Genomic DNA, 26,591 nt, shown 5'->3' with positions numbered 1-26,591 from the left:
ATCCAGTTTGCCATATTAATTCTATTAATTTTTAGAGCTCTTTTTTCCTCCAGTAGTGACAGTAACTTTTTATTGTTGTTCATTGAAGTATGAATTAGTTTAGTAATTGTGAACATAGTGTCAAGTGAAAATTTGCACCACTGCTTCCTTGAGGGCTGTATTTGATTTAACAATAATGAGCTTTGCTTGTAGTTTGGGGGGGTGAAAAATCTAAAGAACTCTGAAGAAGAGATGGCAAAGTTGATTCAAGATTTACTTTTAACCATTACTACTTACAAGATTAGCAACAAATAAACCAAAATATTTACACTAGTCATCTTTGGGTGGGAACAATATGGATGATTTTTCTGCAACTTTAAAAATATTTTCTATACTTTCTAAATTTTTTAAAGAATTATTTATTTATTTTAATGGATTATGCAATTTATAATTTACTTTATGAATTCTTTGTAGTGGGCAAAATCACAATTATCATTAACAAATGTTCATTAAATAGCTTTTATAGTACTTTCAGGAGGTATCAGGTATATATAATGGAATTCTGAAAGCCTGTTTGCTAAAGAAAAAACTGATAGAAAAGGAATCACTGTGTAGGCAGCTTTAATTAATGACCTATTCCAGAGTCCTTATACAAATTTTTAAAATATACATATTTTTTTTTATTTTACAGAGAGGAAGGGCGAGGGATAGAGAGTTAGAAACACCGATGAGAGAGAAACATAGAATAGCTACCTCCTGCATGCCCCCTACTGGGGATTGAGCCTACAACCAAGGTACAAGACTATGGTCACACTAGAACTCGGGACCCTTCTGTCCAAGGGCGATGTTCTATCCACTGAGCCAAACCGGTAGGGCTACATCTTTTAATATTAAATATTTAATGTAAAGCTAGCAAATTAACTTTGTAGCAAACTTATTAAATGGTGCCACACACTGCTTATTTTTCTATGTATACTCAATGCATTCTGTACCATATATATTTGTTCAATTAATAAACTTAAAGCATGATCTTACTATCTATAAAATCTATAATAAAAGCATAATAGGTTAGACTGGACATGCTTCTGGACGAAGCCAAGGCTGCGAGGGAAGCCCAGGATCCCAGATGCCTGGCAGCGGCCAGAGGGAAGCCAGTGCCGGCAGCCAGGGGAAGGAAGGCCTACTCTTGCATGAATTTTTTGCATCGGGCCTCTAGTCCTATATAATAAAAGCATAGTACGCAAATTGTCCCCTCAACCAGGAGTTCTTCCGAGAGTTCGACCAAGGGGTGGGGCCAGCCAGGGGAAGAGAGAAAGGCCCTGGCCAGCGGCAGTGGCGGCAGGTGGCTGGGGGAAGGGAGAAAGGCTCTGGCCAGAGGCGGGAGGCAGCTGGGAGGAGGGAAGCCCCCGGCCAGCAGCTGGCAGCTGCTAGGGACCCTACCAGTGCACGAATTTTGGAATTAGGAAAATAACTACCAATTTATTGCATGGTTTCTAAAAAAGTACATGGTATTGCCTGTCAAAAAACACAAAGTTATGAAGACATTCTAATATGTTATTACTCAAAACCCTAGATTTTTCCAGTTTACTATAGAGCCTGGGTTTGGTTATCGGCCCTACCACTTAATAGCTGTGACATCCTGGACATACTACATACCTGACTGTCCTGGATGCTCAGTTTTAACACCAACAACTACTTACTACCAACATCTGTTTCATACCGTTTTTTGTGTGTATTTTAAAAATATATTTTTATTAATTTCAGAGAGGAAAGGAAAGATAGAAACATCAATGATGAGAGAGAATCATTGATTGGCTGCCTCCTGCACACCCCACACTGGGGATTGAGCCCGCAATCTGACCATGTGCCCTGACCAGGAATTGAACTGTAACCTTCCAGTTCATAGATTGATACTCAACCATTGAGCCACACTGGCCAGCTCATACTGTTGTTTGCAAAATGTTTTCCTATATTTTAATGCAAATGATACTCATAGCACTCTCCTTTTCTCATTTTGCAGATGACTTACCCAAGGTCACATGCCTGATGGCAAGTCTAGGGCTTACATACAGATAATAGCCTACCTATTCAGAATTTGTTTTGAAGCTCAAATGACACAACATGTATTTAAAAGTATTTTGTAAACTTTTCATAAAAATGTAAAATAGCATACTATTATGCATGTTCCCATATTAGGGAGGTAGTAATTATATTCAGTGATCTCTAAAGTTAAATCTAGAAGTCAGTTCAAGTTACAAGTTTTTAAGTTTCCTTTTGCTACTAGAAAAGTTAATTAAGAAAATATTTACTATCTAAAGACTATTAATGTTTTTAACACAGTGTGATAACGCTCAATAGTATGTAAATGCTCTTTCTTTCATTTTCCCAAATAATACAAGCATCTCTCGGTGGTATTCATCATGCACTCAGAAAAAACAAATTAGCACCTACTATGAACATATTGGATATGTAAACAAAGAAACAAACAAAAGACAACTTGTGGGAAAGTGCTGTAGAGGATACTAACAGATACATGCCATATTAGTTCATTTCATTCCTTCCTAAGTAACGGTACTTTAAAAAGAAGTAATGTTTGCCCTAGCCGGTTTGGCTCAGTGGATAGAGCGTCAGCCTGCGGACTGAAGGGTCCCAGGTTCGATTCCGGCCAAGGGCAAATGCCCGGGTTGCAGGCTCCATCCCCAGTGGGGGGCGTGCAGGAGGCAGCAGATCAATGATTCTCTCTCATTGACGTTTCTATCTCTCTCTCCCTCTTCCCTCCTCTCTGAAATCAATAAAGAAATATATTTTTTTTAAAAAAGAAGTAATGTTTAATACAAGAAGACATTAGAACTATAGCAAACTCCACTGCAACAAGTAGTGGCTATGTGATTTAGTTCTGTACAATGGGGTACAAGAAAGACTGATGCGTCTTCTAGGAAATTTTACTCTTTGCTGATAAGAGAGCTGAAGGAAAATGGTAGTTGGGCTGTCAGTGCTATGCCCTCCACTCCATCCTTTGCCCTCTGCCTTTGACCGGGCTGTGATAGTCATACCCACATAGCTATCTTGAAACCACAGGACAACAAGCACAAAGATGAAAATCTAGTCTCTAATAATGAAAAAAAACCTGGCAGCTTGTTGACATCATTAAGCTGTTATACCAGACCCAGAATAGTTTTCTCCAGATTTCTTGTTATATAAGATAAATGCGTTTATTGATAGTCACTATCAATAGAGTCACCTTTATTTTTTAAAGGTGGGTTTTTCCTCCAGCTAAAAGCATTCCTTCCTTCTCTCAAATATCCATGTGCCTTCATGCTACCTTTTGAGTAAACAAAAGTTCCTCTGTTAATCTGGCTTTGCATCTCATTTCAAAATGTCTTCCCCAATATGGGTTGAAATTCCATCCTTGGAGTGCTCTCCCATCTAATCTTATAGGGTCTAGCTTAATTCCTGTGGCCCTCAAGGATTTTCCCCAGGGAACCATAGGAATTATGTCTTGAAGTCCACAATTCTCTCCATTCATTTATTGACAGTCACTCCCTATTCTTCATCTCCTGTATATTATTCTCCATGTAAACCCTCCCTTTCAAGCTGGCACAGTATTTAGCCAATTCAAATTTCAATTCTAGCCCTGGCTGGTGTGGCTCAGTTCATTGAGGGTCGTCCTGTGCCAGTTCGATTCTCGCTGAGGGCATATACCCAGGTTCTGGGCTCAGTCCCTGGTAGGGGGCATGCAAGAGGCAGCTGATAGATGTTTCACTATAGCATTGATTTTTTTTCTCTCCCCTCCCCCCCCAAAAAAATCAATAGAACAATCTTTTAAAAAACCAATTCTAAGAGTTTTCAGGCTGGGAACACAGAATACCTGAATCCATGTTCCTGCTGCTACAACCTTTACAAAAAATGTAGTTGCAGGAACTCCTGGTCACATTATTTTAAGTATATGCAACTAATTCTCAGGATCAGTGATTCTTAACTAAGAGTGTAAATCAGAATATACCTGGGAAACTTTTCCAAAATACATATGCCAAGGAAGCACTCGAGTGATTGAATCATTTCCAAGGGCACATATGTTCAAGGCCCCAGGCGATTTTGATGTATACTTCTGGGTAAGTTTTTTCTACTCTAGTATTCTCCAGCTGCACTGTTCAATATGGTAGCTATTGGTTATACGTGGATACTAAGCATTTGAAATTAATTTAAATTTAAATCTGATATGTGAGATTCAGTTACTGGAAAATTCTAAGTATGTTTGGAATTTGGATCCATATATTTACTTTTTGACTGTAAATGTTACGAAATATTTTATGACTTTTTCTGATAAAAATTTAACATCTCAATTGACAAGTGCTGTAAGTCAATTTCAAAGACTTGGTATGAAAACATTTAAAATACCATAATCATTTATATTAATTACAGATAACTCGATAATTAGTTAGAGATAATATTTTTGATATGTTGGGTTAAATATATTAAAATTAACTTCACCTGTTTCTTTTACTTTTTTAATGTAGCTAATAAAAAATTTAAAATTATATATATTGTTGCACTGTGTTACTATTGGTCAGTGCTGTTCTTTGAAAAATCATTTTTTATCCAATTGTGACTAGGAGTTATACCATTAAAAACTCCTTATTATATTTACTTGGAGAAAGCTACTATATTATATATTACTTATATCTCCTAATAAAGGTCTATGCAAGAAATTTCTCTCAGACTTTGGTGTCAAGACAAAAAATTTCCTGTTCCTAAGCAATTGGTATAGTTTTATTTTATGAACGTTTTGAAACCAACAAATAATAAGAAATTTTTATCAGAGAAGCTACCAGTTATGGCTACTTAGGGAGCATATCTCTTATTATGGGCTGAGTTAATCAGTTTTAAATTGTGTCTAAATTAAGAGCAACTATGCTGTTAATGTTGAATTCTGAAAATCTTCTAGGAATAAAGTATACCAAGTTGGTTACAAGAATTTTTGCTGTTTGGAGACTGTTATTTTCTTGGTCTTGGCTATGCCTTAAGGAACAGGGATTGCTATACAGATAACCACTAGCTAAATTAGGGATTATTCACCCTAAATTGTATCAGGTCTCAATTCAAAATATGGAACACACATGACCTTAGCTGCATGTAACAATCCTCAAGATCAAGACCAAAACTGTAGCAATGCTGCTGTGTTGTTTCCTCTTTATTTTCAACATATTGTGCTGAGGACTGACTGTTCAAGTCTAAGCTACAGTGCAAAATGCTACTTCAATCTTTGAAATCATGGGTAGAAGGTGAATACTTTAATTTCTTATTGACTATATTTTATTCATTCTGGAAAGAAGAAACAAAAGCATTTTTGAGTCTTAGATTTTTAATGTCAATGTGGGAAAAGGCTACTAGTTACTATAGCTCAGGATGCTATAGTGTTTAAAATGAAAATATAAAAGATAACAACTAAATTTGTTTCTCTGTTTACTTTGCCTCCTGTTTGACAAATCTGTAGAAACAGCAGAAACCTTGAATTTTTAAACATATGATTTAAGTCACCCAGCCTTGCTCTTATGTTTTAATCATTGCTTTAGACCCTCTCCACCTGTGAAGATTGAGAGTGCAGGGTTATGATATAATAGGCTAGCTGCACTGGTGGGAATGAGAGAATGGATTGGGAAGGAACAGGAAAGGGACCATAAATAAGATAGCTTAAATGCATCAGAAAGGATAGGGTTCTTGAGGTATTTTATTTTTTAAATGTCAATCTTGTGATCCAATTCTAAAAGCAGAACGTAATCACAAATTAAAAAAACACACCAAAAAATGAAACTCCAGTCAACAGATCATTATCATTTGTTAAAAGGGAAATTCAAGTGCAAATTCCCATGTACACGAATACAAGCATGTACGTTCTTGTGCATGTGGCCAATCCCTGCTCTAATCCGGAACTGGGCCAAAGTTTTGAGAGAGTGGGAGAGTAGGCAGCTAAGTAAAATGGCAGCCTGAATTAAACACTTTCTCTGTAAACCAAGGATTCCAAATGAAAATTGATTCAGAGAATTTTTAAAAATTTTTGCTTTTATTCAGTTCAAGAGCAATAGAAAAGTAACTTTATAGTTTGAACTGTTTGCAAACATTTATTTGTAACTCTCCATTAACCCTTAATTGTATCAAGGAGTGAAAAAAGAGACGCAAAAAATAAAGCTAAAAATAAGAAAACAGCCATATTTTATCTCTAGTTCAACACACAAGCTTGCTAATTCATTATCAAAAAGTCTAAATTTAGAGTGACTAAGGAAACAAAAATACTAACACATCCTTTTTAGTCAGGAAAAGAAAGTTAATAGTATCTATCGAGCCTTCAAACCACAGGGATTCAGAGACACTTAACATCAATTATTTAAATAACTACTAATCTATTATAGAGCAAAGGAAAAAGAGAACAAACTAGGTCACTTTACCAGAGATACAGATGCTATCCTTTCCCTTCCAATAAAAGAGGACAACAGCAACCTAGTGATTTCCCAAATCAAAGCCAATCAATCTCCTGAATGATATTTTCCTATTCAAAAACGATCTCTAAATCTTGACACAATTTTTTCAACCTTTCAAAAATAGTGTTACTTATTTTAAAAGTTCTTATTTCATAGTTACAAATGTGCTTGTTTTCAACATTAGTAGCCAATGTATAATAGTTTGTAAATTCGAACAGCAAAGTCAGAATATTTTTTACTTCTTTTAGAGGTAAGATAGAAAAACAGAGAACTAAAAAATACTGTATTTCCTATGACTTCTCCACTTCTCAACATTCATAAGACAAAAAACACTTTAATGCTAAACACATTTTGAAATGTTAATTTTTAGTGTCTTCATATTGCTAAAACTTAGCATAAAAATTTGTCTTTATATGCTTTATAGCTGTATGTTTTATAAAACTAGGCAATTACTGTTAATTTTGAAACTGTGATGAGTATTATGGTTATTTTTAAAGAGGTGTATATCTCATACATATACATCAAATATCATATATAATATTTGGGATTTGATTAAAAATAATCCAGGAAGGGCAAGTACAGCAGATTACAGATAAAACATTATTGACCATTAGTTAATAATTATTGAATTTGGGACATGAGTACATGGGGTTTCATTATACTATTCTCTCCACTTCTGTGTTTGTCTGAAATTTTTCATAAAAGTTAAAACAATGCTTACAAAATCCCACCCAAGTGATTCAATGTTATAATCTAAAAGAGTTGACTCGATTGGTAAAAACAGTAAAGAGATTGATAAGTACAGATTGGTAGTTACAAAATAGTCATGGGGATGAAAAGTACGGCATAGGAAATCCTATCTAATAATAGACAAACATGGTAATTGACCATACCTTTGTTACGCCTCCAATTGGCTAATCAGCACGATATTTGAATTAACCGCCAACAAAGATGGCGGCTAATTTGCATACTGCAGCCAGGGCGGGCCAGCACGAGCCGCCATCCAGGCCCCTGTGTGCCACCTAAGCCCTGTCCCCAGCCAGGACCCCCGTGTGCGGCCCTGGGCGGCGGGGCTTGGTGGTGCAATCAGCCCGAGGAAGCCCTATTCTTGCACCCCAATCCCCTGATCAGCCCTGCCCTGTGCATGACTGGGGGCGGTGCCCCAACCCCCAATCGGCCCTGCCCTATGCGCGACCAGGGGCAGCGCCCCAACCCCCTGATCAGCCCTGCCCTGTGCACGACTGGGGGCAGCGCCCCAAACCCCTGATGGGCCCTGCCGAGTGCGTGACCCGGGGCGGCACCCCAACCCCCTGATCGGCCCTGCCCTGTGCACGACCGGGGGCGGCGCCCCAACTCCCCGATCGGCCCGGCCATGTGCGCAACCCGGGGAGGTGGGGCAGGCACCAAGGGATCAGGCCTGCCATCTGCCACCCAGGGAGCGGGCCTAAGCCAGCAGGTGGTTATCTCCCGAGGGGTCCCAGACTGTGAGAGGGCACAAGTGGGGCTGAGGGACACCCCCCTCCCCCTGCCAGTGCACAAATTTTTGTGCTCCGGGCCTCTAGTACAGTCAATAAGACTGTAATAACTATGTATTGTGTTAGGTGGGTACTGGAAATATAGGGGGGGGGGGAGTGGAGTACTTTGAAGTATATGACTTATGTAACCACTATGTAGTATACCTGAAACGGATTCAAACTAATACTGAATGCAAACTGTGAAATAAAAAGTAAATTGATAAAATAAAAAGTAAATACATAAATAAATAAGTTAAATCCAACTGTAAAACTAGTAAGTTAGCTTTGGGACAGAAAATGAAAAATAATATAAGATGGAAGAGAAAGGCTAAGTAAAGTTGTATGGTTGTAGTATGTATCATCCATAGTAGAAATTCTGGAATAAAAAAACATAATTACAGAGTTCATAAGAAATACAGCTGCCTATGAATAAAAGAGTGAGATAAGTGCATAAACTAAGGAGACTGCTATAACAAAACTTCCATATATCTGGAGAAAATTAACCTACCTATTCATGGAATTAGAAGATTTGATCTAATAAAAGCAGTTATGTTTTCAGCAACCAATCCTGGATAATTACTTATAATAATGAATTAAAATACTAGGGCACTACAAATTATATAGATTTTTCATGAGCAGTTTTCTAAAATAAAATGTGTTCTTTCTACCAAAAAGGAAATCATTTAACAACAACAATGAGAGAGAGAGAGAGAGAGAGAGAGAAGAGAATCATATTAGCAAATTGGAGAGAGACAATTTTGAAAGGATCCAAGGACTCCCCTCTCAAAAGAATTAAGGAGCAACATTCATTAATGTCAAAGCTGATTAAAAGACCTGAGACCTCTATCACAGGTGATAACTCAAGAATAATCCCTTTCTCCCCAAATTTTTCTACAGATAATTGCAAGGGTAAAATTCAACCACTTCAGAATGTCACAGATTCTACATGTCAGCTTAATAGAATGATTTATGGTGTTTAGATAAGCCTAACAATGTCTCTTAACTTCCAGCACCTGGTATTTTGTTTCGTTTCTGTAAAGGTTCTCTAACGAAGACCTTTAGTGATAGTGGTATGTTAGTGACTCTACAAAAGAGATGTACCAGAGATTAGAAGAATCTGATTGAGAGGTCCTTATATTTTTTATAGTAACATTGAATGAATTCTAGATTTACACTACTCCCAGACTCCTTGCAGTCTTGGAGTTTATTGTGCATTCATGGTTCCTATATTTGAAACAGTAGTAGACATTTTAAAACATTATATTCAAGGGTTTTTCTCCCCTTGAGTTGTCTTCCATTCTACTTTCTTCTTTCAACTGAAAAAATAAACTTATGAATATTGCTCAAATCAGCATGTTAGATTATGATCATGATACAAAATGCATACTAAAGATAGTAAAGTCAACCCTTAGCTTATTTACTACTATTTGTTTAATGAGTGCTGCCTTTTTGCTCTAAAATCTTATCACGTGTACATAAAATGAACTGCCTCATGTCTAATATACTTAGTATTTAATACATACAGTGCGTCTTACCAGAATTCCAGAGGTGTTACATTGTCACACAATAGGCTTTGGAAACAGAATGCCTGAGTTTAAATCTCATTTAAAAACTTGAAAATACAGTAAGATTGTTCTATTTATTGCTTTGCAGATATTAATTTCACCTGGAACTTGAAGACTCTGTCCTTTCCAAAAGAACATGCTAACTTCTTTGGTTGGCTTTCTAAACAAAATGTATAAATTTTGTAAATCATACATTTAGAGATTTTTTTTTTACTTTAGACAGGTGGAAGGGGGAGTAAATAAACTATAAATAAAACTTAAAGTATACGATTATTTTTAAAAAATCTCATATAGAGATGTTATATCTATATACCATATATATGTATTTCCAAACATACAAGTAGGATAAGACAATGCAATGTATTAATGGGGAGGGGGGGGAAGGGTAGGGAGTTTAAAAAAAATTAAGTCCTTCTGTGATGTCCCAAGGACTTCTAAAATAATCATTTCTGCAAATCTCAAATATACATAAATTCAAACTCCGCCTCCTTTTGATTCTACTGAAATGAAGTACTCTTGTTTAGGCAAATGTTTATTTTGCTTTAACTATAGGGGGATTCATGAATTAAAATTAGCAAAATGTTTTTTGTCACTGGTACATCCATATTAGACTCTACAGAATCCCCAGAAAGAACATTGCATTTTAAAAAGGAAAAATGGTACAGATAAAGATGAGCTAAAAAGAAGCCAATTTTATTATTTGGAAAAACTCAAAGACTTGAAGGTTTCTAATGAGTGAATGTAAACTGCCTACATAGTTAAATTTGATCTTTAAAACCTCCCCAAATCAGAACATATCAAAATGAATCATCAACTGTACAAACACTCCCCCCACCAAGTCTAGATAGAGGGTAAGAGAACAAAACATTCACAGCATTTATACTAAGTAACAAAATTTTGTAAATGGCATTATATGTTTTAAAATGTTTTCTATTTTACAATAATCCTATTGTTTTTCTAGTCAGTAACACAATTAGAATAAAACAATAAAAAAGGTTTATATTTAAGTACAAATATATAAAATAAATAGACTATGGACAAGAAAGGGCAAAATAAGGCAAGCCAAATAAACACTTCCTTTAGAAAAGGTCAAGTATACCAAGAGATCACAGAAAGGATGATGTCATTCAATTCACTCTAGAGATAAGTTACATCTCACCCATTGCTGAGTGGCAATCACATTAACCTACTTGATATTGCATTATTATGATTACCTTTCCTTAATCTAGTTTATTTTTTAAAACTATCAGATGCTAAGATTAACAATATAAGGACAATCTCAGAAACTTAACTCTTCAGCAAAAATTAATAATAAATGACCACATCCGTGACTGTTTTCAAATAGAGTAAAAGGTATTACTGTTCTTGCCTTTGTACTAGTACTATCTGATGTACCTATTCTGGGACATCTCCTTTTTGTCCTTGTGATTATCTTTGCTGTACTTCACAGGTAACTATAATTTACATAGTTTTTCAAGTCACCTCGGAATCAAGAAAATAATTTTACAATTTCAGGATAGACTGCTCTCCCTTTTGTCCAACTGGGATGGCCGCTTAAACTGGTCCAGGAAGACTTCAGCTGTATATCTAGTGGTTCTAATTAAGAAATGAGATTTCACAAATGACTCACGTATTGGCAAATTTGAAAATAAAAGATATAATAATAAGCTTACATCTACACTACACACAACTTAAGAGTGAACTCACCTCTATTTCATAATAAAAATATTTAAGAAAAATATCTTCCCAGCTTTTTATTTTTCTTGGCTGTCTGTCCTAAGTCCCAAAGAGTAAGGTAGACAGTACTCTGGGAAATGAAAGAGCCTTTTGCTACCTCCTGTGCCAGCTGGAATTCTGACAACACCTCTGAAAGGCAAGTCCCAATTTTTTAGTAAAATGTCTTTCTCTGGATATAGAGAATTTAACAAGAAACAACAACATCTCTTAGTAAACCCTGCACCAAAACATGAACTGAATGGTTGCTATGGAACCAACAATCCTATTAGATCCTGTACTTCTGTATGATTTTAAAAGGCTCAATCTTAGAGCAAAAAACAAATATTATTAATACTTGTCCAGATTATATACAGGAGCAAAACAAAACATTTTAACAAATAAAAAAGGTTGAGAAAAGTTAGATATGAATACAGAAGCTGCAAAAACAGTAATAACTTCAAAAAAAGTGGACATACTTAATTCTTCTGTGCCTAACACTTCAATATGAAAGAAAACTGAGAATTGAAACAAAAACAGTTTTGACCACACTTGACGAGTTAAGATACAGCCTTCACCAGATTACACAAGATGGACTTTAGTCCTTATTCTTCACCGCCCTTCAGTGTATGCTTTACCCAACCACTCCTCCCTGAGTCTCTCCTTGAACAGCTTTCAAGATATAAAACTTTTTTTTTTTTTTTACTTTTCCTGTAATTCTGTTCCTTTAGTCACTTTTAAAATTCTCCACTGCGAAAAAAAACCCCAAAAAAACACAAAATTCACCACTGTACTTTTACGCTGCCCTCCCTCTCTCTGGGTGAATTCATGTAATCTCATATTGGTATTATTTTTTCTTCAATTAAATGCCCACACTAATTTATATTTTTAGCCCTCTCTTCTTTCCTGAGGGCTAATTTTACATTCTTACTGGGGGTTAAAGAGAGGTCAGTGATGACTCCCAGGTTCTTAAGAGTATTTGCTTTTTTAAAAAGAGAATTCTAGCACAACTGAAGTGACTCAGTGGATTAAGGATCATCCCATGCACCAAAAGGTCGCAGGTAGGATTCCAGGTCAGGGTACATGCACAGGTTGCAGACTCAGTCCCCAGTGGGAGGTGTGCAGGAGCCAGCCAAAGGATGTTTCTTTTTCTTTTTCTTTCTTCCTTCCTTCCTTCCTTCCTTCCTTCCTTCCTTCCTTCCTTCCTTCCTTCCTTCCTTCCTCTCTTTCTCTCTCTCTCTCTTTCTCTCTCTCTCTCTCTCTCTCTCAGAAAAAAATCAAAGCCATACTTTTTAAAAAAAGAATTCTAATAAACTTGATTACATCTTTCTATGTCATGTAGAATAAGATCTGAAAAGTTTTTTAAAAAGGCTGATGACAATCTATATCTACATCCATCTATCTATATATGTAAAATAGAGAAATATGCTAATTAATCAGGACCCGGTAAGGGGTCGATCAGACAGTAGGAGGTTGCATGGGCAGCGTCGGGGGCGGGGCAGCAGAGGCCTCCAAGGGCCTGCGCTGGGGGAGGGCCTGATCAGCAGCGGCCCGGCCTGCTTCAAGGGCCAGAGAGGGAGGCAGGGCCAGACCTGCAGTGGCTGCAGCTGCTGTGGGGACCGGGGAGCGAGGCAGGGCCGGACCAGGGACTCTTGGGTAGGCGGCGCTGTGCGATTTCGAGTATCTGGCACAATGGTATCTAATAAATGTTTGTTGCACACATTACTGAATAAGATAATGACCACTTAGATCACAAAGAAGGGCAGAAAACAAAAACCCTCGAGAAATACAAAAATTTAAGGGAAGGACTGGTAGAAGAAACAGCAAGAGAAACTGTAAAGGAACCAAGAAATCAAGAGGCAATAATCCCTCTGTCCGTAAGGGGATTCCCCAAGATATCTGGATGGCTTGCTCCCTGTCTCCTTCAGACCTCTCTGTACAAATGTCAACATCTTAGTGAGCTCTCCCTGATCACACTTTTTAAAATTGGACAACACAGGCATACTCTCCAACCCTCTCCTGCTTTATTCTTATCTATAGTACTTATCAATAGCTAACATACTATACATTTTACTTATGTACTTTGTTTCATTTTATTCACCACTGCACACCAGAGCCTAAAACAGTGCCTGGCATATAGCATGTGTTCAACCAATACTTGTTGATTTGATTGAATGAATAATGCAAAGAAATAAAAAGAGCAGGATTATTACATGTAGACTCTATAGTATATAAAATATCTAACATGGAAATTCTACTGATTATTTTGAGTGCCAAAACTAAAAATCTGTATAACTAAACAGTCTTTTAAGTAAAAAAGGCTCAAAGTTTTCTTAAAATATGTATTTTATACATATAATATATTCAAATATACCTAATTAATTGTAACATTCTATTTACAGTTACAAAGTAATGAGAGAATTTTATAGCTTGAAACATCATTCACAATACTTGATAGACACACCACAAATATACCACTTTAAGTATCAACACTTTCTCGATTTTCCAAATTTCTAATTTCTTTTCTGACATTTTGGCTATTATTAAATGTTAAGCAAAGGCAAGTAGGTAAAATTGAAATACTGAAATATTAGTATAATCATAGCCATTAGTTTTAAGATATAGTGATATAGGAAAAGGATATGACATAAGAAAGGTAAAGAATGGCCAAAATGTTAGAAAAATAAAAATATCCAAGAACACAATGATTATGCCTCATTTTCCTTATTAATCAAATGCTGCTAACACTACCACCTACTTACCTGATAGACTTGTTCTGAGATATTTTTGGGGGTATTAAATATATTTTAAGTAATAAGTTTGGCAGAGCATTTATCACAGTTGTTTACTTCTTTAATCCACAAATATTCATGAAGAAACTACCTACTACACAAAAGGTGCCATTCCAGATGCTGGCTATAGTAGCAAGTGAAAAAGACACATACCTATTCTCAGAATATATGGCCTACTGGAAAGACAGACAAATGAATTACAAAGTGTGACGAGTGCTATGGAGAAAGCCAGTAAGGACCTGAGACAGAAACCAAGTGAGAGAGAAAATTCAACTTTAGATGTGGTCAGGAAAAGTGTTTCTGTCCTGATTGGTTTGGCTTAGTGGATAGAGCATCAGCCTGCGGACTAAAGGGTCCCTGGTTCGATTCCAGTCAAGGGCACCTGCCCAGGTTGCAGGCTCTATCCCCAAGAGGGGGCGTGCAGGAGGCAGCCAACCAATGATTCTCTCTCATTATTGATGTTTCTATCTACTTCTCTCTCTCCCTTCATCTCTGAAATCAATAAAAATATATTTTTAAAAAAGTGTTTCTGTAGACAGAAAACCTAAGCAAGCATTGATATGAGGGTGTGGAAGTGTCACAAAAATTAACTCAAAATGAGCCCTAGACCTAAATGTAAAACACAAAACCACACACACACACGAAGTATACTGGCAAGTGTTTTAGGCCAGTGGTCGGCAAACTCATTAGTCAACAGAGCCAAATATCAACGTACAACAATTGAAATTTCTTTTGAGAGCCAAATTTTTGAAACTTAAACTATATAGGTAGGTACATTGATATTAACTTAATTAGGGTACTCCTAAGCTGGCCTTTGCTAAAAACGTCCTCAATCTGAAGGGTCGAACTTAGCGAACGTATCCCCACTTCTTCTAATGCCACTTCTTCAAAATAGACTCACCCAGGCTGAAAACCAACTTCTGCGCATGGGCCATGAAGTTTCAACCGCACTGTACATCCACGCCCGCATGTGGTATTTTGTGGAAGAGCCACACTCAAGGGGCCAAAGAGCCGCATGAGGCTTGCGAGCCACGGTTTGCCAACCACTGTTTTAGGCAAAACAATGATGATACACGCTAAAGCTCACCCCAGCTATGTGAAGAGCTTTTGGCTTATGTGAGGAACTGAGAGGAACCAGTATAATGGAAACATATTAAGCCAATGAGGTAAGATCATAGAGACACACAGGAGCCAGATGTTGTAGGACTCTGCAGGGCCTTGGTAAGGATCTGTGATCTTAAGCCACGAGAATTTATTTTTCAGCTAGAGACCCAGTGTACGTGCACTGGGGGGGTCGGGGGGAAGGGTGTCCCTCAGCCTGGTCTGCACCCTCTCGCAGTTCAGGACCCCTCAGGGGATGTCCAACTGATGCAGTGGTGTGAGAGGCTGCCACCACCAGGGCTGTGCTCGCCAGCTGTGAGCCTGGCTTCTGGCTGAGTGGTGCTCCCCCTGTGGGAGTGCACTGACAACCAGGGGGCGGCTCCTGTGTTGAGCGTCTGCCCCCTGGTGGTCAGTGCGCATCATAGTGACCAGTCATTCTGCCATTCAGTTCATTTGCATATTAGCCTTTTATTATATAGGTTGGTCTTTGGTTGATTACCTCCCACCCACCCACCCATGATAGTGGCTGGAGAGGGATACAGGAAGTTGGCCAGCTGGGGAGGGACAGCGGGAGGGCTCCAGGGCACGTCTGGCCCATCTCACTCAGTGCTGATCGGCTAGACCCCAGCAGCAAGCTAACCTATGGGTCGGAGCATCTGGCCCCTGGTGGTCAGTGCACCTCATAGCAAGTGGTTGAGCAGCCTTAGCATATCATTAGCATATTACACTTTGATTGATTGAACGGACGACCAGACACTTAGCATATTAGGCTTTTATTATATAGGATGGGAACCTGAAATTTCCTGTTTTTCAGAGGAAAAGATAATTCAATTTATGTCTCATAAAGATCACTCAAGCTATTTCTGGAAAATGTATTACAGGGGAATGTGAACAGAAGTGGAAGAATTAGTCCCAAGACCAATACAGCAGTCCAGGTGAGAGAGATGGCTCGCAACAGGGTGGTAGTATGAAAATAAAGAAAAGTTGATGGATTCCAGGTATATTTTGAAATGGATTGAATTTGGGGGATGAGGGAAAGAGAGGAATCAAGGATGACTCCTAGATGTCTAACTTAAGCAACCTGTTTGGCTGATGGTGCCAAGGTTAATTATTTAATTAATTTTAGCTATACAAAAAGAAAGGGCAATTGGGTCAAGCTATGACAGAATAGCGGTATCAGACCAAATTTCCCACTGAAAACAACTATGAAAGTGAGAAATAAAATACAAAACTAATAAACAAAAAATCCTGCTATCTGAGATATGGAGAGAGCAATTAAGAGTGCCAGGACATTAGGGGTCAAGAGCTCCTAGAGAAGGAAACACAATGAGAAGATCCCTACTTTTTCCCCTCAAGGTATCTGCCAATTACCAGTACAGGGCACAGAGCCACACAGAAAATAAAATCCAGGCCCTGGTATCAGTTTCACTGGGTAAGGAAGACAAAAATTAGAATTATGTACTACCACAGTAGCCAGAAATTGAGGCTCCCAGATAAAAGAATGAGCCCTATATTCTGCTCAGTTTTTGCCCTTCCAGAAGGAATATGCTGAATCATAGACAACAGAACTGACAAACAGGAAAACTCAATAAAAAGATGCTGCAAAGAGGCTAAAAAAGCTAAGCACAGCTTTTATCAGCTTCACACCACTTGGAATTCAGGGCCTGCCAAAAAAGACAAATCTTAGTAAATACTCCAAACTTTCAAGTGAAATCTCATAAGCATTACGCACTAGGAGTGAGTCTACCTGAATTTCTTGATTGCCCTGAATTCTGCCTCATGTCATATCAATCACTGATGAATCAAAGTGATCCATGTTTTTTTAACTGCCCTGACAGAAAATATGAAATCCTATCGGGAGAAAGATAATATCATTTTGATCCTCTATAATTTTTCATCACAATGTTAATAAAACATTACCAGGCATTCTACAAAAAAAGATATAATGATCGAAAACCCAGACAACTGAAACAGGCTATTGGATGATCTAGATATTACAGTCATCAGACAAGAATATTACAACAATGATTAATATAACCAAAAAAGTAGATGAAAACTTGAATCTCTGTAAATTTTAAGACTGAAAATACAAAATACAAACTTAAGAACTCAATAATTGGGTATACCTGGATATTGGACAGAAAAGACATAAGTGAACTTGAAGATAGATCAGTGAAAAATATCAAATCTGATACATAGTGGGGAAAGGGAGGGTGGAAACTGTGAAATGACCTAACATACATGTAACTGTAGTCCCAGAAGGAAAGGAATTTAAATAGAAACAATATTTAAAGAATACCAGCTTATAAAATTCCCAAAGTGACAAAAGATAGCAAACCATAGGTTCAAGACACTCTACAAACGCCATGCAGAATTACAATAAAAGCCACGCACAAGCTCACAATACAATCAGGTGCCTCTTTAACCACAGGATAGGTACTGAGAAATGTGTCATTATATTATTTCGTACCGTGAACATCACAGAGTGCACTTACACAAACCTGTTTGTATGGCATAGCCTACTGCACACCTAGGCCATATGTTGTAGCCTATTACTGCTAGGCCACAAGCCTATACAGTGTGTTACTGTACAAAATAACACGAGATTAAATTAAGCACAAAAGAAAATGATTCAATCAATAGATGCTGAACAATAATTGTAAATTTATTTGCAGCCATTAATTTAGCCTCAAAATATATGAGGCAAAATTAGAGGTAACTAAAAGAACATAGAGAAAAATCCTCACACAGTTGGAGATTTTAATACACTTCTCTAAATTGATTACAAACCACCCAAAATAAGACTTTGAACATAATTAACAAATTTGATTTAAATATTAAGCGCACCACACTCAATTTTCTAAAATTAACTATAAAGCAAATAACAACAAGTTACTCACGATTGGAATCATGGAAAAAATAATCCTAAGATCACAGTACTATTAAACTGAATATCAACAACAAAAATACAGCTAAAAAAAATCGCCAAATGCTTAGATATTGTACATTACACTATTTGTACATAACACATGGGTCAAAGAAAAAATCACAGTGGAATTTTAAAAATATTTTGAATTGAGTGATAAATAAAAATACATCAGACTTGTGAGATCCAGCTAAAGTTGCATTTATATGGAAATGTCAGACTTAAATGCATACATGAAAAAAAGAAGACTGATCATTAGTGATTTGAGTACCCATCTCAAGAAACTTGAAAATAGCAATTAAAAAAACAACCACCAGAAGAAATAAAGGTAAAAGCAGTACCCAATAGAAATATCTTTAAAAATTTAAATCTAAAAGTTGGCTTTAAAAAACTGACTGATAAGCAGAAAGCACAAAATTACCAACAAACAGATTTTACAAAGAAGATACTATTACAAATATCAAAAAGATAATAAAAATATTGTGAAAAATTTTAAGCCAAATAAGAAAATTTAGATAAAATGGGCAAATTCCTTGAAATCAAAACTTGTCAAAACTGACAGTAATAGAAAATGCGAATAGTCCTCTATGTAATAAAGAAATTGAATCAATATTCCCCAAGAAAACTCCAGATGGCTTCACTAGCGAGTTCTTCCAAACATTTATGGATGAAATAAAATCGATCTTCACAAACTCTTCCAGAGAGTAAAAATACATCTTCCAGCTTATTTTATGAAGTCAGCATAATCCTGATGCCTAAATCTGTCAGACTTCACAAGAAATTAAAATTACTAGTCAATCTTGTTTATGAAAATTGCAAACATTGTAAATGAAATATAATCTAGCATATAAAGAAGACAGTGAATAATGAAGTGAGGTTTATCCAGAAATTCAAGGATACTTTGAAATTAGTAAATATGTATCTCCTCCAACCCACTAAATTTTTAAAACATATCCAACACACAGCAACTATATTCTTAAGAATTTAATCCTAAGAAAATTATCCAATAAGTATAGAGATATGTTTTAAAATATGCATTATTTCGTTTATAGTAGCTCTTAAATGTCCATGACCACAGAATCAGCTAAACAATTTATGTATATCTATCAGAATCCGTTCAAAATCATGTGGTTCTGTAATTATAGGTATGGTAGCTGTCATGATATATGACTAAATGAAAGACGCAGGATACAAAAGCAGGAATATTTCTAAGGCAAAGGCACTAATTTTATTTGAAAGTAAAAAAAATTAAACATGTATCATGAGAGACCATTTTGTCTAGACACGATGAATTGCCATCTTAATTTAAGTTCACAAAAATGTAATGCCTAACCTGGACAAGTTTCTTTAGTGGAAAGAACATTTCCTTCTCAAAATCTAGTCATAGAAAATTGCCCATGTATGTATTTTATTTATATCATAAATAGATTTAAACAAATCAACAGAAAATTTGCATCATACATAAGCAGTTATTGTATAAAGACAAAAACAAAATACCCTGAAAGCACTAAATTGTTGCTTATCAATCAGTTTTACATATATAAAACAATATAGTTTCTGCATTCAAAGTGGTTAGTATATATGAGATACACAAGAGAACTCAAAGTTCCAAAGACTATAAAGAAAACTCCTTGTAATTTTAGTAATAAAACAATCTACCTTCATTAAAATCATTCCAATCCAGGGAGTATATATATAGTAGTTTGCAAACCTATTTAAGCAAGTGTTATCTCTACTGGACCATGCTAGCTCAGAGCAATCAGCAGTGACTGCATGGAACACAAGGTCTTGGGAAGGAATCTGAGGTATTCTGCCTAGGAAAGTGTGCCTAAAGGATTTAGCAAGATTTGCTCATGTATGGCAGGGGATAAGGGCTTAATATGTTTATCACTATTGCCATCAGACCCAAATTCTTATCCTCTACGTTTTACCAGCTACATAACCTCAAAGAAGCTCCTTACCCTCTATGAACCTAGGCTTTGAGAAAGTAAAAATCATCTCTGCTGATAATCACACTGTGATGCTTCTTAAAGACAGACAAGGCCAACAGAACAGAAGACCATAGATAACAACTTCTCTCAGGGCCATGCTACAGCTCCAAAATGACTAAAGATCTCCCTCAAACCCTTTCATTTCTCCTGTCTCTTAAACAACGATGGCTAAGACATCTAATCACTAACGTCCTTCCACTTCATGGGTGACAGCATTCCATACAGAGTTAGTCTCTACTGACCCTGGTCTCTAACTAGAATCATCTTGCACTGCCCAAATGTTATCAAAACTTGTTCAATCCCTCTTCCTGAAACTACTAAGGGTTCCTCAGGTATGTGCTCTTCCTTGCTGCAGCAAATCAACAAACCTAACGTGTTCCACTACAGATGCATTCCTGGTGGTCTTCATCTAGTGGGCAGTAGCAATTTTATCTATATACCAACTGTATTTCCCCAGGATCACTGTGAGGATTAGATGAAATGTTATCATGTAAAATGGCAAGCATCTGCCTGGTGAATAACAAGTACAGAACCACTATTAGCTTCTCTGCCCTATGAGTATAAAATAAAGTTATACATGTAATTTTATTTTTTAATCATCTACATAGTTTGTCACTAACAAGAATCTACATCTCTGCAAAACATGCTAAGTGCCAAAAAATAAGCCCCTCAAGTAAACAGATTTTTTGGTTGTCTGTGAAATAACGATCTTATACTCTGCCATAGGTTGTCTCCTGAAAATTCTATTCAGACACCATTTCCTCAGTTTTAACATACTTTATTCTAATAAACTTTGAAAATCTGGTTTCCACACCAAGAGTAATAAGAGTCAGCAACTGTAAATAGAGAGGGGTAAGTAGGCATACTGACCACAGAAAAATATAATTGCTCAACAAGGCAGGAGACAGAAAAACTATAATTATCAAGCACAAGAACTTAAAATACTCAGCAATTTTGTTATCTTATGCAATGGCTTCAAAACAATTTTATGACTGAAAATCCCAACTATAAAGTACTTGAGCATATACCTCTGATATGTGCATATTCATTTATAAATCATGTATTTATGTATATTATATATATTAACTATTCAAAATATTAATTTATTTTAATCTTGCAATCACTAAACATACTATTACTATTAATATGTTAAGTGAGAGCACTGTTATTGAATACACTTCTGTTTTTTTAAAATCTTGGTTTCTCAATTTGCAAAGTTCAATGTATTTTGACACTTGATTTTAAGAGCTGAAATAGTCAAAACTGAAAAACCTAGCTCACTAAGAGGCATAAATCAATAGAAAAGAATATGTCGCTTACTTGTTTATTAAATTATATCACTTTTCTATTCTATCACCAAATATGCACAAGCTTTTATTAAAAGTCAGTTACCTGATGTCAATGTTATTAAATTTTTTTTGATGTCAGATATTTTTGCAAACTAAGCAAAATGTGTTGCTTTTTATATTTCAAAAAAAATGGATTCAAAGTCCACTGAAATTCTCTATAAGGAAGAATTTTTCAACATACTGGAAATATCTAAACATGTTTTCAAAATGTTCTCTCCATAACATTAGTTTCTTCTGAAAAGAAGGTACTTTCTCATTTATTGGTTAAAATGTCAATTTTGCCTTGAAGAAACAACCTAGTATTTGATTTCTGAAAAATATCTGCTAGGTAGCATACTATTGATAGTTTCTTGTCATCATGAAGAAAATCGGCATCTAGAATATTAAACTTTTGTAAAATAAAAATACATAATGCAGCTTTGAGTTCTACAGCTCTTCTAAATACTTTTATAATGAACCTCTGCTCTTATCTCAATATAAAGTATACATACTTTTAAAAAGCATTTTTAAAAGTAACTATATAATCTATCTATCTATCTATATCTATATCTACATCTATAATCTATATATATAAAAGTCTAAGCGACCATTCAACCATTTGACCAGTAACTATGACATGCACTGACCACCAGGGGGCAGACACTCAATGCACAGGCATGGAAACATGGAACAGACTGATGATTCTCAGAGGGAGGAGGGAGGGAGAGGGGGGTTGGGAAGAGATTAACCAAAGATCTTATATGCATACTAGAGGCCGGGTCACGGATTCGTGCACTGGTGGGGGTCCACGAATCTGTGCATCAGTCATCTAATCTATAATAATCTGTAATAATAATAATAAAAGCGTAATATGATAATTAGACTGGACATCCTTCCAGACGACCTTCCAGATGAAGCCGGGGCTGCGAGGGAAGCCCGGGTCCCGTGTTCCTGCTGGCGGCCAGAGGGAAGCCCGGGTCCTGGGTACCTGTCGGTAGCCAGAAGGAAGCCTGGGTCCCGGGTGCCAGAGGGAAGCCCGTGCCGGCAGCCAGGTGAAAGAAGGCCTACTCTTGCACAAATTTCGTGCATTAGGCCTCTAATATAATATAAAAGAAAAACTGCAAGAACTTGGAGAAGCTCATGGTGCTGTTGATCTCTATATTACAGAATTCCCACATCTTTCATCAACAAACCACATCCAGCCATTGCAATCACCTGGATGTGAACCTAAAATAGTCTTAGAGCCAATCCATAATTCATATAAAAGCTCAGTTCTTCCCCATTTTGGGAGCAAAAATTAAACAAACAGAAGTTCTAATATTTTAATTTTCATATCTCAGTTGTCTTTCCTCATTGAACTTAGTAAATTACTGAACTAGTGAAGAAGCACAAAGCTTCACAACTTATAATAGGTGCAGAGGGTATGCCAGTTATAGTTTATAGAATGATACTTCATTACACAGAGAAGTACTCAATGAAAAATAATTGAATTGAATCAATGATATTCAAATAATGTCTCTAAGTCATCAAATGTAAGCTAAATTATTCATACATATTAGGATTAACAGGACAGTCATTCAAAATTATTAGATTGGGATATTTCCAAAAACACTTCATATATTCAAAAATTTACTGATTCAGAATCTCTCACCCAGAGATTTCAGTTACCATGAATTCTATAGTCTCTTTCAATTTTACCCAAGAATGAACGGAATTCTTAAAAAGCATATTTAAGAAGCACATACTTCAGTCTCCTAAAATACATTTACTGTTCCAATTATGAAAACCAGTGGAGCCATTAGTACGTTATCCACTAATTTAAATAACTTCAAACCTTAATATTAAAGAATTTTTTTAATATTCAAAGTAGTAATAGAAGCAAACATCATAGACTTCATATTTAACACCATTAGCAGCAGCAGTAGTAGTAGTAGTGGTAGTAGTAGTTGTTGTTGTAGTATGGAACAAACAAATCTACTTTTTCCATAGGTAACAAAGAGAGTAATGCTTCATGAGTCAAGAAATCACTCAACCAGTTTTTACATGTCTATTTTACATTAGAAAGTACAAGAGATATAAATATAAGATACATATCCATATAAATTTGGCATCATAAAAGAATCTCAAATATACTGATAGAAAATGTTTTACAGGAAGAAAAGATGACTAAAAACTATTTTCACAGGAAAGGGACATGAACTGGAGGATTCAGAGCCAGAAAGGGCATTGAAAGCTGAGGGAAATAATTTGCTACTTGCTTTAATAAAAACAAATAATTCAGAACACCAAATATAAGACAATTTGAGTAAAACAATTTAGAGAAAGTTTCCATTAGAGACTCATAATTTATTAAGCTGTTTGTTCATTGTCACACACTTAAATATAGAACTGGTACCCTTTAGGTTCATTCATAAACCCTCTCAACTTAGTCTTAAAATAAGCACTCTAGCAAGAGAAAGAAAAATTAAAAGAAGCTGTAAGCTGAAAATTTGGGGCACTAGATCTTAATATACTCTTTTGTCAAAGTTAACCATTTTCTATTCTCTGGACCTTTTTCTAGCATGGCCTTTTCCCCTAATATACTTTATACCTGTCATTCTACTTTAAGTTGGAAAAGTGATAAAAGTTCACTTCGAAAAGAAATTAATTTTAGTAATTTCCTGTCCACCAGAGGGCTCCAGTATTTATTTCTCCCACAAATGGAAGAGATATAACATTACAATAAATTCATTAAGTACTGAAAAAATTCAAATTATCATTATCTCATTTAACCCCAGACTAAAATGTTTACATCTGCTACAATTTCTACATTAGCAGTTCAAAAAGATACAGGGCTTTTTAAACTAATTTATCACCTAAAATGTTTCAAATACCAAAATTGCTTTGCCGTTATTCTCACACTAATTGTCAATTTCTCTCAGGTAGAGTTTCAATTTTATAGCTATCATCAAGTACAATTTTAAGTCCAAAGCTGTAAATAATAACTCAAATATTTTATATAATACTTTTATAAATACAATTTATTAATAACTCTCCTTATCCAGAAAATAAAAGTACTACCTATCTACATAGCCTTAGGCCTTATTACTAACAAATAGAGTAAACATTCTCTTTCAGAAAACCTACAGTCATTAACCTCATTCATGCTACAATTATAACCAATGAATATTGTCCCATCATGACCTATGATTTGGCTGAAAAAAATAAAATAAAATAAAGGCAGTGAATCACTTATATACAATGTATTATAATATTCTGTTCAGATATTCTCAGATTTTTTTCACAAGTTATTATGTTGGAAGTAAATCTCAATCACTCTTAGCCAAAAAAAGGCCAATATTTTATGTAAATATATGCAAATTATTTATAGAACATATTTACAGAATTTTAATAGGAAAGGCATCAACTGCAAATTATTTTTTTAAAAGAGTACAGCGAATCCATTCCCTACGGGTGCTATTCCCCTTCCAATATATCAACTTGCTAAATTTGAATTATAAAAAGAGAATCCTTATGGTAAACACAAAAATTTACTGAATGTTTAAAAATAAATTTTATAATGTGAGTTATATTTACAAAACAGAAAAGATACTAAAAAATCTATTTTAAAGTGAACCACAATCATTGCCATAAGACTTTCCAAAAACATCAATTGATTTAGCAATTACTGTAGCTCAAGAATAAATTATCTCTAATGAAAACATGGCAGGGTTGTAACCTTACTGGACCACCTCATCTCCCAAATAGGATTTTCCTGTACAACTGACAAGCACCATTATCATGGAAAAGAGCGCAACATTTTTTCTAAGTAGCACATACTAGCTGTCAGCACTTAGAAACGTGAAAATTTTACTGCACCTAGCAAAAATGTATGTATTCATACTTGCAAGAGCACATATCCTGATCAATTTAGAGTTATGCTGCAAGGAAAATGTCAGATTGTAGAAAGAGGTGGGGGTGGGAAGGCTGAGGCTTTTCACAGTGGTAAAATTGTTCTCACTTTAAGTCATGAATAAAAACACAAATTAACTGCCATTACTGCTATGAAGAGCTTAAAAATACGAAGCACTTAATCAACAACTTCTAACCAGTATTTACCATGTTATATTTCAAAAAGTCAAGAATTCTAGGAGCATATCAAATGAAGGTATTTCTTAAATAAAAATTCTAAGTAATAGCAAATAAAGGCTTAAAAGGCTTTAACATAGGGGGGGAAATCTATGGACCTTCAACAAGTTCAACAGCTAGAAAACAAGACATAAAAAATATGCAGAACAATCTCATCTGAGCTGTACCCTTAGATACACTCTGAAACAGCATCAAGATATTATGTTTATTATATAATATTGCTGTGCCCTTGCATATCACCTTTAATCAAAGGATCTCAAAGCACCACAGAATCATTAAGGCCTTAAAATAAGGTCTAGAACAGAAATAATTACATTTTATAATTGCAGCTATTAATAAAAACCTTGCCACTATTTCTCAGTTCTGTGATCGAAACAAACATTAGCTTCCAAATCTTCCCTCTGACATGGAAACAGTATTTCCCAAATCATTTCAATTTGTGATTGATGCTATGCACATTTCAGCTTTTCTTCATCACTGGGACTAAAGAAAGTGATGGTACTGTTTTAATGACACAAATCTATTTCATTCTAACTCTCTGCTACAATAGTGCACACATCTTGCACGGTGAAGGATGATATAAAATGGTGGCCTTATGGAGATCAAATTTTTGCTGGAGGTGATGAACCCAAGCACCTACCAAACAAGAAACAGCATTTCCCAGCTCAGTCTAGAGACCGCTCCAGGCAACTTCTAGAGGGGGGTTGAGGAAACCATGTCGTTATCTCCTTAAGTGGGTAGAAGACTATTCTTCTGTGTGCACACCAGGAGGAAAGAGAAAACCAAAAGGATAAAGCAAGAGTTTTAAAACTCAGGAAGGAGAGTGTAAAGTTGGTGCATGGCCACCCGAAAGACAGAATGTTGTGGTTTCTTCACATTTAAATAGCACGTTAAATGGAAATCCAACATAAGCAAAATGTCTTTAAACCAAGGTCAAAACACACCACTTAGGGTCACTTAACTTTTTTAATTATTTTAAAATCTGTAACTGAAGTTTGCTCCTATAGAAACATCTGAGATTTTAAAATGTAATCAACAAAGTTCAATTTTATTTTTTGGCTGGAATACATGAACACTC

At 35.8% G+C, this 26,591-nt stretch overlaps 1 protein-coding gene across 2 annotated transcripts in view; it reads right to left on the bottom strand.

Annotated features, from left to right (window-relative positions):
- The window catches only part of UBL3 (ubiquitin like 3), a 78,078-nt gene that overhangs the window by 49,623 nt on the left and 1,864 nt on the right, over positions 1-26,591 (bottom strand). The window lies entirely within an intron of this gene.

This window comes from Myotis nattereri, assembly GCF_964212035.1.
Source record: "Myotis nattereri genome assembly, chromosome: 2".
Taxonomy (NCBI): domain Eukaryota; kingdom Metazoa; phylum Chordata; class Mammalia; order Chiroptera; family Vespertilionidae; genus Myotis; species Myotis nattereri.
This window is presented reverse-complemented; position numbering and strand designations above follow the sequence as displayed.